The sequence below is a fragment of the Lathamus discolor genome, chromosome W (genome assembly GCF_037157495.1).
Source record: "Lathamus discolor isolate bLatDis1 chromosome W, bLatDis1.hap1, whole genome shotgun sequence".
Taxonomy (NCBI): domain Eukaryota; kingdom Metazoa; phylum Chordata; class Aves; order Psittaciformes; family Psittacidae; genus Lathamus; species Lathamus discolor.
In genome coordinates, this window is record NC_088908.1 from 26,646,656 (window position 1) to 26,658,960 (window position 12,305).

Here is a 12,305-nt window from a genome sequence, read left to right on the forward strand (position 1 = left end):
AGAACTGGGGAGAGTGAGTGGACGAGGTTTGTGGTTGGGTTTAAACCACGACAGGGTGTTTATCCTGCTTTGGGGTTGTTGTCTTCTAATACACGGCAGCATCTCCGCTGTGTCCCGTGGGTGCCATCGACGGGTGCCCCGGCTCCCCACGGTGTGTCCCTGCACCGGCAGTGCATCGACGGGGCTCTGCGCAACCCGAGCCACGGGCGTGGGGCCGAGGGACGATTGTTTCCAGCCTCGTGCTCGACGTTCTGCTGGCTTTGGCCCCTGCCCGCAGGAAGATTTCATTACCTTCAGGAGGGATTTGTCATTTTGGGATGAGCTGCTTTATCGAGCGATTGGGTAGGAGTGTTGATCAGCTGTAGAATATCCAGAGTGTGATAAACACATAAATGTATTGGCTTTCACAAGTCATAGGTGTGGTTATGTGGATATAACTGTACAAGTTTAAAATAACAGAAACAAAGCTCATTAAAGACACAAGATTAGACAACAAGTTAAAAAGGGTCAGAACTCTTGAGCAAAACGGAGTCACATAGCAAAAGGATTTGTAAAGGTAAAAGAAAGAAGGGGGGGGCTTGATATAAGAAAAGCTAGTGCCTGGAAAACATAGAGTTAAAGTACTTTTTAGCTTAATTTAGGTTGTAGAAAGTTTATGTTTATGTTGTAAATCTGTGGAATGTAGTGGCCCCACTAAACATGAGTTAATTGTTTCACACTAGTATTCTAAAAGTATCTTTAGTTTTAAAGAACAATGTTTGTGTTTGTCCTGGGTTCAGCAGTAGCAGTCATTTTTCTCCTTCTTAGTACCTAGTGCTGTGCTATGTTTTGCTTTTTTGGCCTGGGAAGAGAGCTGATAACGCTGATGTTTTTAGTTGCTGCTCAAATGTTTGGTCTGGCCAAGGACTTTCTGAGCCTCATGCTCTGCCAGGGAGGAGGGGAGGCTGGGAGGAAGCAGAGACAGGACACCTGACCCAAACTGACCAAAGAGGTATTCCATACCACAGCATGTCATGCCCAGGATGTAACTGGGAGTTACCCGGAAGGGCTAGGGGAACTGCAGGGTTGGATGAGGTATTGGTCGGTGCTCGGCTGGGGGGAGTGGGGCAAGTTATCAGACAGCTGGTGCTGAGATGTTGTATTCTTTCCTCTTGTTATTTCCTTTATCATTATTATTACTGGTGGTAGCAGTAGTGGTTTGTGTTATACCTTAGTTACTAAACTGTTCTTATCTCAACCCGTGGGAGTTGCATTCTTTCGATTCTCCTCTCCATCCCTCCAGGAGCAGGGGGAGGGCAAGAAGGGGGGGAGTGAGTGAACAAGGTTTGTGGTTGGGTTTAAACCACGACAGTGTTGTAAGTCTGTGGTGAGATAACAGGATTTAGTGGCCCCACTAAACATGAATGAGTTATTTCACACCATCCTTCTCCTTATCAGTTAGTTTAGAGACAGCCTCCCAAACATCTGCTAGCTTGGGATACTCCTTGTCTGCCCATCCTGCAATAAATTTTTCAGGAAGGTCACACTGTTTTAAATCTTTGCTACGTATCAAAATAATTATAGATATAGCTGGTTTCAGCTAGTTGTGTGATTACTGGGGCATCCAACTGTGCCAAAGGTGAAAAGTACACTGAGGAAGACTGCTTACTTCATCCTCAAGACCCCTGCCCACAATCACCACAGAGCAGTGCACAGACACCAAGAGGAGGAGACTTATGATAATAAGTTCTTGGAGCTAGTTATAATATTCCCCGCCTATATGCAGGAATTATGAATATGTATGTAACTAGTGTAATAGTGAAATTATATAAACCTGTAACAAATACTAATCACTTGCGCCTCTGGCTACGGTCATGTGCCCAGCACTGTTGCTTTTGCTTTATTGACTTTGTCCCTCAATAAAACCTTGTTATCTTGTTTAGAGGAGTGAGTTCATATCTCACACCTCCCAGCAGTGCTGCTCAAGCATGTCTGGAGCAGACATTCCAAGACAAGATCTAACCCTACCGAAACATCGATTGATACGCGGATTGACTCCATAACTCATTAAAGTTGTGAAGTAGGTATGCTTTATTCAGTGCTGAGGTGCATGGGGATCGTTCCTCCAAAGTATGCACGCCCAGGGTCGTTTTTTCTTTACATTTATTCCCTTAAGGCATACATATGCATTAGATTACTGATACGCCTATACATATTTAGTATCTGTCCCCACTTCGTATTATAATGAGCTAGAAGGTCCTTTGCGCCTGAGCAGTGCCCCCTCTGGTCATGGGCAGGGGTCTCAAGATGAAGTAAATGAGTCTTCCTCCTGTGGGCAGGGGTTCTCAAGATGAAGTAAATGAGTCTTCCTTTTCTTAAACTTTTCACCTTTTAATCTTCGCACATGGCTTTAGGGTTTGGTCGGTATCTCAGCCATAAATCATCTGCTTCTCCCCCTTATCAATAGACCCAGACATTCGCATTTCTTTGTCAATAGTTGCTTATCAGTAGAACCAGGCCTCTGTCTCCTCCCCTTATCAGTAGTTTGTGCCTTGTTCTGTTTAGTAAGCATGATAGGTGTTTACAACAGACAATACTTTTGTTTAAGCAAGGAATTCTTCTAACTCTCTTATACAGTCCCCTGTATTGTTCCCTTGTACATTTATTAACCCTGTATCACTATCATGGCTGAAAGCTGGTGAGTGAGTCCTGCTGAAAACCACCTCAACCATGGAGTATTGGGTTTGTGTTAAGGAATATCCACTTCCTCCATGTGAAGCTGACCCTCTTTGCATCAGAAGCATCTGTTTTCAGCTATGGCTGCCCCATCCCTGGCAGTGTTCAAAGCCAGGCTGGATGGGGCTTGGAGCAACCTGGTCTAGTGGAAAGTGTCCCTGCCCATGGCAAGGGGTTGGAACTGGATGAGCTTTAAGGTCCCTCCCAACCCAAACCAGGCTGTGATATATTGCATAATACATGCTCTAAGTGCCTGCCAGTAAGGGGCACCCCGTGTTACTAACAGCACTGTAATTTCCTGCTCTCCTTTCTCCTTTGTAGAGAGCATCATGGAATGTTGCCATGGAGTTGGCACTTGAACACTGCCAGGGCTGGGGAAGCCACAGCTTCTCTGGGCAACCTGTGCCAGCACCTCACCACCCTCACAGGGAAGAACGTCTTCCTAATACCTAATCTAAATCTACTCTATATTCAATTTAAAGCCATTCCCCCTTGTCCTACGTCTACAAGCCCTTGTCAGCAGTCCCTGTGTTAGAGAAAAAGGCAAAATTTTACGATAACTAAGCATTAGAAATTATTATATTTGAAAATTTATAAATCAGTAGTGTGGGTTTGGAAATAATGTAATGTTCCAGTACAGTTTGTAGTTTGTACCAGAGTTATTCAGTAACCAATGTTAACAATGGTAGGCTAGGTGGTAAGAGCTAACATAATTATATACGGTAAAGGGCATACGGGTAGATTTAAAAAGTATTGTGAAAGTCTATCGAAGTAGAAATTAATGGACACACCAGGGTAGTCAAGTAAGAACAAGACAATACTGGCGTCCACACAATGGTTGGGATATATCCAAAGAACAGAAAGGTGAAGGAGGACAGAGCGAGGAAGACTTCTTACTTCATCTGAGGAAGACTCCTTACTTCATCAATGCGACCACCAGAAGAGGCTGCGCAAGCGCAGAAGAGGCTGATGTCGTAATAGACTGATGTGGCAATCCTTGATACATATGTAGTAGTTAATGATGCAATCCGTGTTAAATATGTATTAGTAACCAAATTTTAGTGTATAAATTGCGAACGCGATGTGACGAGGTCGAAGCCAGATTTGGGCGAGTGCCCCTGGTTTCCCAGCGCTGCAATAAAGCACCTCATATAACCATTCCGGTGGTTATGTGTTTATTCTTACGCTAACATTTTGGCGACCCAGATGGGACCTCGCGGGCATTGCTGAGGCGGATCGCGTTTCGACCCCGCTCCAGCCGGCACCGAGAAATTCTCGGGGAGCCATCGACCGCGACCGACCTCTGCTGCTCACGACGGACCTCTGACACGGTAAGAAAGGTGCTTTATTTAAGTTACAGAACCGGTTTCTAGTAAAAGTATGGTGTATTGACCTTTGGTTAGGTCTGGTAAAAGCCTGCCTGTAATACGCAGCGAAAAGCTGCGTTTGGCTGGGCTAGTAGTAAAGCCTGCCTGTTAGACGCGGTGAAAGCTGCGCTTGGTTGGGGCTAGAGAGCTCTCGGGGTAAAAGCCTAGGCGCCGTCCGTTAGACAGTAGCGAAAGCTCTGCAGGTTCGGCAAACGTGGTTATGGTATTGGTATTTGTGCTGCAGGATCAGCATCTGTCTGTATAATTCCTGTAACGTAGTGGTAAGTGTGTGTGCGTGTTTTGGAGATCTCTTTGTATTTACAAAATGCCATTGGTCCCTAAGTCGTCTCCATTAGGTTGTTTTTTTAAGTCACTGCAAGGAGGGTCGGTTTGGGCAGAGCATGCAAAAGAGTAAACTAATTGATTACTGTAATGTACGGTGGATGCAATATGAATTAGAAGACCAGGAAAATGGCCTGAGAATGGAACTTTACAGTATAATACCATCTTGCAGTTGATGTTGTATTGCAAAAGGGAAGGAAAATGGGACGAGTTTCAAGGGAGGCAGGAGTGAGCTGGAAAGCCCTGCTGCTGCCTTCCTCCCACCCACCTACCCCTCCTCCTTTACCCCTCTCTTTTCCCCACTCCCTTTCCCTCCCTTCAAAAAAAAAAAAAGAAAAAAAAGGAAAATGAAAAAAAAAAAATTAAAAAAAAAAAAGAAAAACAGAAACCTTAAAAAAGAAAAAAGCCAAAAAAAAAAAAAAAAGATGAAACCTTTAAAAAACAAAAAAAAAAAAAAACAAAAAAAAAAAAAGAGAAAAGATGAATGGCAGAAATCCTATGGAATAATGGTTGTTAAGGTAAATACTAATGAACAATGTAAGGGATGTGTTACTACTAAGAAAAGAGGTATAGGGTGTCTTGCTTTAAAGAATAATTTACAACATCAGAAAGATATTGAAAGCTTGGATTTGACAGTTGCCCCATCAGCCCCACCGGCATTAAATGAAGAAAGGGGGGGAGGAAGAGGATTTTGTAATTAAAAAAAAAAAAAAAAAAAAAAAAAAAAAAAAAAAAAAGAGAATGAATGTAGACAGAATGTGATATAATCAATGTGCCCTTTGCAAGCAGGAAGGACATTGGAAAAATGAATGTCCATCAAAAGGGGGGCAGTTCATGACAACAAGAAATCCTTTTGCAGGATCTGACATGGCTAAAACAATGTTGTTGGGGGATTTTGTTAATCAAAGCTGACTAAGCCAAGCAGAAAATAAAGAACCCCTTGTAAAGATCCAACTAGGAGAGGAGGAAGTAAAATTTTAATAGACACAGGGGCTACATATTCAGTTTTAAATGATTTACATGGGGGGTTAAGGGAAAGAACTATGACAATTGTGAGAGCCACAGGGAAGGAGGAAATACGGCCATTCTTGCAGCCCCTAGATCTGCGATTTGGAGGGAAGGAATTAACACACGAATTTCTATATGTACCTGAATGCCCCATTCCCCCTTTAGGATGGGACTTATTGGCCAAATTGGATGCAATAATCATTTTGAAGATGGTGTATTAATAATGCAAATCCCTGAATCAAAAGCAGGACAGATTTTGGTTCTTAAAAAACAAAACAAAAAAAAAAAAAACAAAACATTGCTCAAATTCCAAAAGAGGTAAAAGAGGCTGTGATACCGACAGTTTGGGAGACAGAAATTCCGGGAAAATCAAAAGCAGCTCAACAGTGACAGTGGAATTAAAAGATGGGGTTAGGCCGGTAAGAGTTAAACAATATCCTTCGAAGCTAGAGGCAAAGTTTGGGATTATAAAAAACAATTGAGAAATTTTTGAAATGTCGAATTTTGGAAGAATGTGAATCAAAATATAACACACTAATTTTTCCAGTAAGAAAATGAAACAGTGAATATAGGTTAATACAGTATCTGAGGGCAATAAATAAAATAACAAAAGATATCCCCCCCAGTAGTAGCAAATCCTTATACACTGTTAACATCTGTGAAGGAAAAATATAAATGGTTTACAGTGATTGATTTAAAAGATGCCTTCTTCTGCATTCCCCTTGACAAAAGTAGCAGGAAACTATTTGCGTTTGAATGGGAAAATCCACAGAATGGACGGAAAACACAATTAACATGGACCAGACTTCCACAAGGATTCAAAAATAGTCCGACCCTATTCGGAAACCAACTGGCCAAAGACTTGGAAACATGGACCACCCAAGGAAAAATGCAAGTACCAAGATCACAATACCTGTTGTTACAGTATGTAGATGACATTTTTCATTGCAACAGAACAAAGATCCCTGTGCATAAAGGTAACAATTGAAATTCTGAATCAGCTAGGCTTAAATGGTTATAAAGTCTCAAAAGAAAAGGCATAAATTGCATGCATGACTGTGTTATATCTGGGATGTGAAATCTCACAAGGACAGCGAAAGCTGGGAATAAATCGCATAGAGGCAATTTGTGCTATCCCAGAACCACGGAACTTGCATGAGCTGAGAATATTTTTGGGCATGGCGGGGTGGTGCAGACTATGGATAATGGACTATGGACTAATTGCCAAACCCCTATATGAGGCCCAAAAATCACATACCTTTGTTTGGGACAAACAACAGAGAAAAGCCTTTCAGAAATTAAAAGAGGCACTGACGAAAGCACCAGCACTGGGGCTCCCGGATCTGACAAAAGATTTCCAATTATTTATCCACGAGAGACAGAGATTGGCATTGGGAGTGTTAACTCAAAAACTTGGCAACTGGAAAAGACCAGTGGGATATTTCTCAAAACAACTAGATCCGGTGAGTGCAGGATGGCCTTCCTGTTTGCGAGCAGTAGCCGCAACTGTTATTTTGATTCAAGAAGCTAGAAAACTAACTTTGGGAAAACACATTGATGTATTTGTGCCACATATGGTAACCACTGTTCTGGAACAAAAAGGGGGACATTGGTTGTCCCCTAGCCGGATGATGAAATATCAGGCAATCCTATTGGAACAGGATGATATAAGCTTGAAAACTACTAACCTGTTAAACCCAGCAGCTTTTCTAGGAACTGACCTAGAGGAAGGAACTCTTGAACATAACTGTACAGAGGACATCGAGCATATATATATGCAACCAGAACAGACTTAAAAGAGGTACCTCTTGAGCAACCGGACTGGGAACTTTTCACGGATGGAAGCAGCTTTGTGGAGAACAGAACACGGTACGCAGAATATGCTGTAACAATGCAACAAAAGGTAATTGAGGCAAAAACATTACCTCCTGGGACGTCAGCTCAATGGGCAGAGCTGATAGCTCTTACAAGAACGTTGGAACTGAGCGACGATAAAAGGTGAATGTATGAACTGATTCAAAGTATGCGTTTGCTATAATACATATACACAGAACATTGTAAAAAGAACGAGGACTGTTGTCTTCACCAGGGACTAATATATAATATCAAGAAGAAATTTTGAAACTGATAATTGCTGTACAAAAACCCAAACAGATAGCCAGTATGCATTGTAAAGCACACCAAGGAGGAACTTTGAAGATGTCCGAAAATACACTGGCAGATTGGACAACTCGACAAGTTGCCCGAAAGGTATGGAACATGATGGCCCTGATACCTCTCAAGGTAAGCCCACTCCATACCTATCTTTCACAAGATCCTAATTATTCAAAAGAAGATGAAAAGCTGGCCGGACTGTTGGAGGCTCAAAAGAATTCTGAAGGGTGGTATACAACAACAACTGGACGAATAATAGCACCACCAGCAATAATGCGAAAAATCCTACAAACTGAACACCAAAAATGTCATTGGGGTGCAGAAGTATTGGTAACTTATTTAAGGCTAGGAACAATTTCCACACAGATGTTAACGATGGCAAAAGCAGTAGGATCAAAATGTGAAATTTGTTTAAAAAAAAAAAAAAACAATCCAATAGTAAGGAGACAAATTGAAATAGGAAAAATTAAAATAGGAATGGAGTCAGGAGATTATTGGCAGGTTGATTTTGCGGAATAACCAAAAGTACAAAGATACAAATATCTGTTAGTAGGGGTTGACACCTTTTCTGGATGGCCAGAAGCCTTTCCCTGTCGCACCAATCAAGCAAAAGAAGTGGTGAAATGGTTACTTAGAGAAATCATCCCACGGTTTGGAGTTCCTTTAGGAATATCATCAGATAGGGGTCCACATTTTATTGCCAACGCAGTACAAGAAGTTAGTAAACTATTAGGAATATCATGGAACTTACACACTCCTTGGAGGCCCCAATCTAGTGGACAGGTAGAAAAGATGAACCAAACAATAAAAAGACAAATCTGTAAAATATGTCAGGAAGCCAAAATAAAATGGCCACAAACATTGCCTATAGCTCTGCTACGAATTAGAATAAAACCCAGAAGTAAAATGTCAGTAAGCCCCTAAGAAATCCTCTATGGAAAACCATATGAGGCACCGGAACCCAACCCTAATACCCATATTAAAGGGAATCAGGATGTTTATAATTATGTGCTATCTCTCGGTAGAACCTTAACTCGACTGCGAAGCACTCTGGTGTAGAATAGGCCACTATCTCTGGAAAATCCAGCACATGATATCCAACCAGGAGACCAAGTATACATCCGGAACTGGAATAAAGAACCATTAAAAGAACAGTGGGACTGACCATATCTAGTATTGCTAACCACATTCACAACAGTGAAGGTAAAAGGAATAGATTCTTAGATACATTATACACGAATAAAGAAAGTTTCAAAAATCTGGGAAACACAGGTACTAGGCCCTACAAAACTAAAACTGGAATGTAAATAAGATGCCTGGGTTCTATTATAAAACTTTGATTTTCATATGGTCGTTAACAGAGCTGACATCTGTTTTTATCCTAGCAATCCCTCGGAAAGAAGTTTTAAAACGACCTAAAACAAGATGCCATTCTGACTTGCAAGTTCACAAAAACCACTCCAATAGGACCAACACCAACAAGGATAGTTGGGAAAAAGATAATTGGTCCTATAGGACTGGATATACAATTAGCCATAACGAAACTAAGGTTACAAGAAAAAGGACTAAAAGATCAGTAAATTCAACACAAATAATCCAAGTGTATCATCGAAATCCTGAGGAAAATTTAATGATAGGACTGATTGAAGATTTTGCAAAGATGAAAAACACAAGTAGAATAACAGCTTGTTTACCAATACCCAAAGCGGCAGGAGAACCAACTGAATGGGGAATAATAACATTCTCACTTTCAGAAATTAACAGAGCAATCACTTGTCAGGAAAAGGAGGTAACAGAAAACATGACAATGACAGAATATCGAGAAGAAGGTGTTTTTGGAGATCCTGCAGTTTTAGTACTAAGATCAGTTTGTGAGAGATACCAAAATGCTCAATTTACCTCTGTAAGAGATGAATGGGGAAAATGCATTTACAAGAAAGAAATCAAGATAAACAGGCAAAAAAGGGTGTGGGAATGTGGAAAAACAAATAGTTCAAAACAAGACTGGAATACAATTTGGTCAGTGAGCATTTTACAGAAATTCCAATATATTGGGAACATCTCTTGGTGTCTTAGATGGACAGGAAAACAAAATGTAACAGAAAATATAAACATCAGTAACTTACTGTCCATAAATCGGGTTAGTCAAAATATAATCAAAAATGTTCCTTGGTGGAATTGTACCAGAATCTTAGATTGTGACACTGACCCTGAGAAAATTACAATACCTCCAATCAAGATTGCTTTAAAGGCAGGATGCGCGTGCCGAGGACTGAAAATTGGAGGGAAAGTAATACAAGTCCCCGTTGACAATATAGATTGTAAATATTCAACAGTGCATAGTATGGGACATTTCATTTGGGCAGCAAGTGACGGAACCTGGACTACCCACCTACCCATAGAAGGTCCAGCTAAAGAAATTACTTTAGGATTACCAACTCTTTGTCCAATTTGGAAAAAGTCACCATTCAAAGGCAAATTAGAAATCTTACAAATTCGAACAAGAAGAAATATAGATAATAACGACAATAATGATGAAAACATTTGGCAGGAGCCCTCAACAGGAGTTAAGATAGGATGGGCTTTTGAATCTCTACTTGCCCCAGTGGCAGCATATCGAAACAGAGAAATGATTGACAACCTGTTTAGTCAAACAAAAAGGTTAGCCAGAATAACAAAAAAAGGATTCAGAAATTTAAATTTACAATTGCAGGCAACAACCAAAATGACCTTGCAGAACAGAATGGCATTAGACATGTTATTACTTAAGGAACATGGCGTTTGTGGATATTTAAAGGACAGAGTAGATCACTGCTGTATTCACATTCCTAATGTGACCACAGATATAGAATACGACATTTCCCAGCTGTACAACATTGAAAAAGAAACAGAAAAAGAAAAAGAATATATTGAACAAAATTGGATCGGAGCACTTTTTGATGATCTAGGCCTTCACCTCACAGGATGGGTCCATTCCCTCGTACAAACTATAATAGTGATACTGATTGTATTTTTAATGCTATATTTGATGTATCTTTGTATTCGAAAGGAAATAGCCCAAAACAGGGCATGGACCCATCGAATTATAGAGGCAGTAACTAGGAAACATCTGAAATACCCTACACCTCCACTGACTTATCAGGAAACAGCTACCTAAGAGAATGAAAATACTTACTTAAGTTAAGTGAAGTATTTTCAAAGGGGGGAAATGTTAGAGAAAAAGGCAAAATTTTACGATAACTAAGCATTAGAAATTATTATATTTGAAAATTTATAAATCAGTAGTGTGGGTTTGGAAATAATGTAATGTTCCAGTACAGTTTGTAGTTTGTACCAGAGTTATTCAGTAACCAATGTTAACAATGGTAGGCTAGGTGGTAAGAGCTAACATAATTATATACGGTAAAGGGCATACGGGTAGATTTAAAAAGTATTGTGAAAGTCTATCGAAGTAGAAATTAATGGACACACCAGGGTAGTCAAGTAAGAACAAGACAATACTGGCGTCCACACAATGGTTGGGATATATCCAAAGAACAGAAAGGTGAAGGAGGACAGAGCGAGGAAGACTTCTTACTTCATCTGAGGAAGACTCCTTACTTCATCAATGCGACCACCAGAAGAGGCTGCGCAAGCGCAGAAGAGGCTGATGTCGTAATAGACTGATGTGGCAATCCTTGATACATATGTAGTAGTTAATGATGCAATCCGTGTTAAATATGTATTAGTAACCAAATTTTAGTGTATAAATTGCGAACGCGATGTGACGAGGTCGAAGCCAGATTTGGGCGAGTGCCCCTGGTTTCCCAGCGCTGCAATAAAGCACCTCATATAACCATTCCGGTGGTTATGTGTTTATTCTTACGCTAACACCTGCTGCTCTCTGCTCCCCTACAGTAAACTAGGGAAATACCAGAGATGCTCAGGAGCACCTGCCTGATATCCTGCCAGGAGCTCTTCCTCCGAAGCTGCTGCAGCCCCGTAAGGCCTAATAGCCGACGAGGAACCACAAGTGCAATACAAGAAGGAAAGTACATTCCCCCCCCCCCCCCCCCCTCCTCCTCCTCCTCCTCCTCCTCCTCCTCCCCCTCTACCCTCCCCCTCCCCTCCCCTCCCCCTCCCCTCCCCCTCCCCTCCCCCTCCCCTCCCCCCCTCCCCTCCCCCTCCCCTCCCCTCCCCTCCCCCTCCCCTCCCCTCCCCTCCCCCTCCCCTCCCCTCCCCTCCCCCTCCCCTCCCCTCCCCCCCCCCCCCCCCCAAGACGGCTGAGGGAGAGCTCCCTGAAGAGATGACGAAGCATCACGCCGGCCTCCTATTGGCTTTTGGTGCTGTCTGTCGGCTGAAAGCCCGTTCCCCCCGCCCCTGTCCGCCCCAGTGATAGGCCGTCCTGCCCGCAGCGAGTAAAGTATTTTCCGGTGCTGTCATTTTTGTCGCCGTTGCCCGGTGAAGGTGTGGGGTTTACGTTCCATATGCAGGTTGGGAGTGAGTGCCTGCCGCAGCAGTGGAAACATACCTGGTGGGAGGTTATGCTGTCTTGTTCCGGTAGCAGGTAGGGGCAGCTGCTGGGACCACTTGGCGATGAGGGGGCCATGGGCCGGGCGTGGCTCGGGAGGAGCCCGGGGCGTCTCGGTGGGACTTTTTCAGTGTGGGACGGGGCCTTGCGTGAGAGGGGTGTTCTTGAGTTAATGTGGAGGCCTGCCCGGACCAGCTCCGTCAGGGACC

General features: G+C 42.3%; 1 protein-coding gene across 1 annotated transcript in view; it reads left to right on the forward strand.

Annotated features, from left to right (window-relative positions):
* The window catches only part of LOC136004274 (uncharacterized), a 36,376-nt gene that overhangs the window by 2,782 nt on the left and 21,289 nt on the right, over window positions 1–12,305 (forward strand). The gene's annotated exons all lie outside the window — the stretch shown is intronic.